This window comes from Gymnoscopelus braueri, assembly GCF_963280865.1.
Source record: "Gymnoscopelus braueri genome assembly, chromosome: 9".
Taxonomy (NCBI): domain Eukaryota; kingdom Metazoa; phylum Chordata; class Actinopteri; order Myctophiformes; family Myctophidae; genus Gymnoscopelus; species Gymnoscopelus braueri.
In genome coordinates this window covers 33,747,226-33,754,865 of record NC_137610.1, presented here as the reverse complement: position 1 = coordinate 33,754,865, position 7,640 = coordinate 33,747,226, and positions in this window count along the sequence as shown.

Here is a 7,640-nt window from a genome sequence, read left to right as displayed (position 1 = left end):
ATGACAAAATACCAGAATTCATACATTTAGAATATTTCACAGACAGTTCAAACTACAAAACAAAACAAAACAAAACAAAACAAAACAAAACAAAACAAAACAAAACAAAACAAAACAAAACAAAACAAAACAAAACAAAACAAAACAAAACAAAACAAAACAAAACAAAACAAAACAAACTAGAAAAAGTGCTCCTCGGAGCACAGGTCTCCGCCAGGTCAGGTACGTTATTCTGGCCTCCTGGTGGCGCTATAATAGGCCAATGTGAAAAGGGTGCCAACCGTGCCATTTATTCTTGCATTGACACTGCATTCATGATTTGAGGCATTTTGTTCCAAAAATGTGTTTTGCTAAATTAGACCTGCTGGTGGCGCTATAACAGGCCAATGTGAGAAGGGTGGCATTTCTTCCTCGGCCTAGTGGGAATGTGCGTGTGAAATTTCACGGAAATCGCAAGCTGTTTGTATACTTTGAGGCTTTTTGTTCAAAACGGACCAATCCTGCAAAATTTGGAAGCCAACCTTAGGCAATGAGGATGGAATATGGGAAATCGGACAGATCCGTGTTGATCACATGACTATAGTGATACTGTGTACTGATTTGCATGACGTTTGGATAAAATTTGTAGGAGTAATATAAAAAAATGGGTTTTGCACAAATCGGCCTCCTGGTGGCGCTATAACAGCCCATGTGAAAGATTTGGGGCAGAAGTTCTGAATTGGCATCCAGGGAGTGTGTGTGCACAGTTTCGGAGCAACCGGGCCAACAGTGCCGGAGATTAGCTGGTGACAGACGGACACACACACGGACACACGGACGGACGGACAAGGGGTAAAACATACTCTCTCGCCATGCCTTCGGCCTGGGGGAGACAATAACACAACAACAACAACAACAACAACAACAGCAACAACAACAATAACAAGTACAACAACTGCAACAACAGCAAACTCAAAGCACATAAATGGATCATTGGTTAATAGATATTTTATAATGATGATTTAGTCAAAACATGAATTCCACTTTTCCACGAGATTCATAGGACAACATTCTCTGTCAGCGACGACCTGAACTTCCTTTGGAAAAAGTCGATGTTTGGGAAGCACAAACACAATTGACAGGTGCGTTGCGATTGGTGCGGGGTAATTAATCACACCAACTGCCAATTGTGTGCCCCATACATTTGTGCTTCCCAAAGGAAGTTTTGATATGTTCAGTCCTGCACTCATTTCGGGCCCCTTGCCCGGACAGAAAGTCGTCCATGTGAAGCTCGTGGAATGTGGAGATACTTTACTAAACACACGTTTTCGGGCAGAACTTTCAAATGGATATGAAACCAGAGAACAATATCTGACTCCAAGTCTTAGGAATTCATTATTGGGTGAGTACACACGCAGCGTGGAGCACTTTTATGCCCCGGAGATCAGTCTGCTAACCACGGCACGTGTGGATAGGACCAATCTATGGCTGTGTATTTCGAATACATGAAATGTATGTAAGATCACAGACAGGGCTAATTCTAAACCCGGATCCGCAGATCCGGATCTTCAAATAGTAAAATCAACAGGAAGTTGAAATTTGTATAAAAAAAAAAACAGTACTGGTTTTGGAGATGTATGTTGTCTGAATCAGCGTTGTTTGTGTTCGTTTATGGACTAAAAGAGTGATTCACCATACAATGTAAGTCAATGAGGAGCATATTTTCTATTTTCTATTTCTAATCAATGGAGCAATTTTTTGTTTCTTCTTGTCCACCTTTGGAGTTAGGCCTACATCATGGCAAGGTGACTACACAACCCAAACCCCTACCAAAGTGGTCTTGCCCTTTAAACCTAAAGTTTTTTTTGCTAACTGATTTAGATACATTTGGAACTTTAAATATTAAAAAAAATCTGTGCACAATGTATCAGTTGATGTCTAGAGGTGAAAGGCGTGTACCATATACTGTTTCAGATACTGTGGATAGTTCAAATGAATACATTTTAAAATGAACTGTAACCAGTGCTGCTGTCTTCTTAATGTGGGGAGAAGGAAAGTTGAGATTTTCATACATGGTGCAGTGATGAGTCATATCCTTACCACCCAATGTAATATTATTAGTTGCTTATCTACTGTATATACCCCAGAACCACCTGTATCACTTGTTGCAAACCACATCTGCTACCTATAGTACAACCCCTTTTCTGCACCATATCCTGTTGAAAGTTCCCAAAACAAATACTTCAGGCCTGTCTCATCATTCTGATCCACAGCCAATGACTGGGACAATTTAAAAAACAACATACAAATTGGACAATTTTATCTCCATGTTAGATTTCAAGGACTCTATTGTGTGTGTGTGTGTGTGTGTGTGTGTGTGTGTGTGTGTGTGTGTGTGTGTGTGTGTGTGTGTGTGTGTGTGTGTGTGTGTGTGTGTGTGTGTGCGCGTGCATGCGTGTGTGTGTGTGTGTGTGTGTGTGTGTGTGTGTGTGTGTGTGTGTGTGTGTGTGTGTGTGTGTGTGTGTGTGTGTGTGTGTGTGTGTGTGTGTGTGTGTGTGTGTGTGGGGGGGGGGGGGGGGGGGGTATAATATTGTCTTTATTGTATTTATTGTACTTAGTGCTTAGCCTTCGCTTTGAATTATTTAATTAGTGTATTGCTGAATGAAAATTATTCTCAGTGAAATTTGGGATTATAGCATGCCTTTTCCTTGGCATCTATGTATGTATGTATTCCCACAGGCACATGAATTTAATGCAATATCTTTCAACATACAGTATAACCATTACCTGTGAGAGCCATCTGGGAAAAAAGTGTTTTTGTTTTATTTATTTATTTATTTATTCGCAGTATAATTATTTTTTAATTAATATTTATGTAACAGTACATAATGAATAATAATAATGAATTGCATTTATATGGCGCTTTTCTAAGTACTCAAACTTACTCAAAGCGCTTTACAATGGTTCATTCATTCATACAGGGGGGGGCATTGGGAGGTCATAAGGTCACAATTAAAAAAAGAATACAATATACAAAGTCCTCACCAAAAAAAAGGAAGCAATCCATGTATATGAACAGAAATGTATAATCCTACCCTGTGCTTCACAATAAAAAAGATTTGAAACAAAGTCCTCACCTAATAATATGAAAAACATAAGTAAGATAACATAATATCGGTAATCAAACATAAGACAAGACAAACAAGTACTGAGTGTGCGTGCGTGCGTGCGTGCGTGCGTGCGTGCGTGCGTGCGTGCGTGCGTGCGTGCGTGCGTGCGTGCGTGCGTGCGTGCGTGCGTGCGTGCATGTGCGTGTGTATGTGTATGTGCGCAATAGTAAAGCCAGAAGCAAGTGGATGGGGTGGGGGTTGATGTTGGAAGTGGTTGGGTGGTGGGAGATTACAGATTACAGATACAGTTACTAATTTAAGAAGAATACATATACTGTATTATTATTAGAGTAGAATACTGTATACTGTCCTTAGAATTAACAGTAATAATCCGTTTAAAACCTCAATTTACTGATTTGCAGTCTAGTCACGCACACACACACGTATTTTACAGTATAGTACAGTAGGTGGCAGCATAACACTCTATAGTCAACTCTACACACTGTAGAGGATGAAACTGAGATATGACCCACAAGCCAGGGCCTTCTCCAGATCCTTAAACACACCAACATTATGCATAAACTTAACCACACACCACTTAATGCAGTGGTTCTCAAAGTGGGGTCCTTGAGGTGGTTCCAGAGGGTCCCCAGCAAAATTAGATGGTGGCATCACAATAAGTTTAACAACGTTAATATCTGCTATTTTCAAAACATGTTGAATTTTAAATTGGCTGGTTGAATTTTAAATTTTATTTAAATTGGCTGATAGGAGGGTCGGCCGTCGGGCGGGCAGGCCACGTCGGCCACGTCACTCTGACATCACCATAAACAAACCTGATACGCCCATATATAGGCAGGACCACGGCCACGTCACTCTGACTCACACATAACCATAAACAAACCCAGTACAGCCATATATAGGCAGGACCACGGCCAGGTCACTCTGACTCAGACATAACCATAAACAAACAAACCTGATACGCCCATATAGGCGTGTTACTATTCAGACATAACCATAAACAAACCCCATATGCCGATATATAGGCATGTCAATATGACTCAGACATAACCATAAACAAATCCTATACACAGCATGTCACTATGACTCAGACATAATAACCATAAACAAGCCTGATATGCCCATTTATAGGCATATATGGAGATCCATCTATCTTGAGCCATAGATCCGACCTGCCCATATGGGGTCACGTGCATACAATATGTGGGACTGACCGACTTAAAGCTTGGCGCTCATCGGCAAGAACTCGAGGGAGGGAGCTATATGGGCATATATTGATGATATCAGCGATCTCCATATGTCGGCATAAAAGGAACAAGGACTGACAGATACAGAGGGAGTGCGGTGCCCGCTGTCCTGGGGTGCAAACAAAAGCCTGAGTAGATGTTAAAATTACCCCAGAAGTGTTCTAAAGTGAAATACTCCATAAACCCAGGGATCTATACTGGACAGAACCGGGAAAGGACTGTCCAAGGCCACAATCCTCAGTGTTACAGATCCATTTGTTTACATTAGAGTTAAATTAGCATGATGGGTTTTGCTGTGTAGTCTTGTGCTCAATAGTTCAGTTGTAAATCAAGCTATGCAGGGTTTCAGGCATGAGACCGAGACCAAGTTTCTAGTTCAAAGAGAAATAGGATTAAAAGCCCTCTTTAAGCCCTTAGTGGTAGTGGAGGTCAGGGCGTATTCCTATCAAATCACTGCCTGCAAGTTCTCCCCATAACACAACAAAACGAATACAAGAACACTCGCCCCGGGTCAAATCCGGCCACCAGGTATTCCTAAACGTAACCTCAGTAAACTGTACCTAAACCTAACCTTATTCCTAAACGTAACCTCAGTAAACTATACCTCAACCTAACCTTATTCCTAAACGTAACCTCAGTAAATTATACCTCAACCTAACCTTATTCCTAAACGTAACCTCAGTAAAACTATGCCAAAACCATTCCTAATCTTAACCTCAGTAAAACTATGCCTAACCGGCTGACCCTAACCTTATCCTTCCTAAGTAAAACAAATACAAGAATCAATACAAGAACTGCTGGGCGAGCGAGCGGTCCGCTAAAAAAATTAGTGTGTTTTGGGGCGAGTCTTCCGCTTACCAACACAACACAACACAACACAACACAACACAAATGGTGCTAGTAACAAATTATGATTTAGCCGAATATCTCTGCCAATCCCAACATAGCTTTGGCTATAGCAAATATTTATTTAGAAAAAATATGTGTTGAAAAGCCGCTTATTTGTGTTGCAAACCACCAAAACAGTCATCATTGACTGCTTGTTTCATTTGAGAGATTGCTGTGCTGTAGGCCTATCAGTTGTGCAATAGGCTGCCCAAGGATGACGCACTGGAGAGGTCGCCTGACTATCACGCACTTTAAAAGATGCCATTGTTCGAATCCCATAATACAAATTTTAATCATTTTATTTTTGGACGTTTCAAATGGGCAGTTGTTCTGCGTGACTGTGTCACACATGTTAGATCAAACAGCTCTTTCCTGTTTTCATCATTATTCTATAACAAAACAGCGTTTTTCAAAATGCAGTGTTTAGTGTGTGGTGACACGTTTCTTCAAACAAGACTCCAAAGAAGGATCAGATCGGTATGTGTATTTTTACAATGTAAATGAAAACTAAACAATTGCCAGAGGCATTCAGGAAACTTGACAAAATGACAACCACAGACAGATGCATTTGGAAGAGGGATCTCCAGTTACAGTCAGTCACAGCAGTGCAATAGGGTATAGCAGTGGCGGCCATTTTGTGGTGCCACAGATTGAAAGCCCATAAATCTTTCCTATTTTAAGCTTGGAACCAGGCGGGGAATCCATGGACACAGACTTTGAGGAACTCCTAAACCCAATGACATCAGACCCACCCTCCCTGACAGGAGCAGAGACAGAGCATGATGGGGGATCGGCGTCAATCTCCCAGAAGGAAGTCACTGAGGTAGTTAAGCAACTCCACAGTGGCAAAGCCCTGGGCATTGATGAGATTTGTCCAGAAATGCTGAAGACTTTGGGTGTTGAGGGGCTGTCTTGGTTGATACGTCTTTTCAACATTGAGTGAAAGTCTGGGACAGTGCCGAGGGAGTGGCAGACCAGGGTGGTGGTCCCACTTTTAGTTTTCAAGAGGAGATTCAAGAGGAGCCATGTGGATTCCATACTGGTCGTGGAACAACTGTCTAGCTCTTTACTCTGGCAGGGATCCTGGAGAGGGCCTGGGAGTATGCATATCCGGTCTATGTGTTTTGTGGATTTGGAGAAGGCATATGACTGGTTCTGTGGGAGGTGCTGTGGGAATATGGGGTGAGGGGGACCTTGTTGAGCGCCATCCAATCTCTCTACGCCCAAAGTGAGAGCTGTGTCCGTGTGCTCGGTAGTAAGTCGGATTCTTTTTCACCGGGGGTTGGCCTCCACCAGGGCTGCGCCTTGTCACCTATCCTGTTTGTGATATTCATGGACAGGAGCTCGAGGCGAAGTCGTGGCGGAGAGGGTATACGGTTTGGTGAGCTAAGGGTTGCTTCACTGCTTTTTGCGGATGATGTGGTCCTGATGGCACCATCGGTCTGAGACCTTCAGCTCTTACTGGATCGGTTTGCAGTCGAGTGGCTGGGATGAGGATCAGCATCTCCAAATCTGAGGCCATGGTTAAACCGATGGATTGTGCAGTCTGGGTAGAGAATGAGACTTTGCCCCAGGTGAAGGAGTTTAAGTATCTCGGGGTCTTGTTCACGAGTGAGGGGAGGACGGAGCAGGAGATCAGCCGGAGAATCAAAGCAGCAGGAGCAGCAGGAGCAGCAGGAGCATTATTGCAGTCGCTGTACCGCACTGTGGTGACAAAAAGAGAGCTGAGCCAGAAGGCAAAGCTCTCGGTCTACTGAGCAATCTTCGTTCCTACTCTCACCTATGGTCATGAAGTGTGTGGGTCATGACCAAAAGAATAAGGTTGCGTGATACAAGCGGCCGAAATGAGTTTTCTCAGACGGGTGGCTGGCATCTCCCTTATAGATAGGATGAGAAGTTCAGTCACCCGAGAGAGACTCGGAGTAGAGCCGCTGCTACTTCGCTTAGAAAGGAGCCAGCTTAGGTGGTTCGGGCATCTAGTACGTATGCCTCCCGAGCGTCTCCCTAGGGAGGTCCTCTCTGCATGTCCCACTGGGAAGAGACGCCGGGGCAGACCAAGGACCAAATGGGGGGATTACATCTCCACACTGGCCTGGGAACGTCTCGGGATCCCCCAGGAGGAAGTGGCTAATGTTGCTCAGGAGAGGGAAGGCTGGAGCTCTCTGCTGGAACTGTTGCCCCCGCGACCCGACTCTGGATAAGCGGTTGAAGATGGATGGATGGATGGAACCAAGCCATTCAGGCTCCTGGTGTATCATGACATAAACATTGGATTATGTGTCAAAAAATTAATTGAATCTTTGATTATATGATATAGCCTACTATAAATACCCTTTGTTTTGCGGTTTTCAAATATTTTTGGACACAGAATCAAATGTTTTATGGTCATGATTCT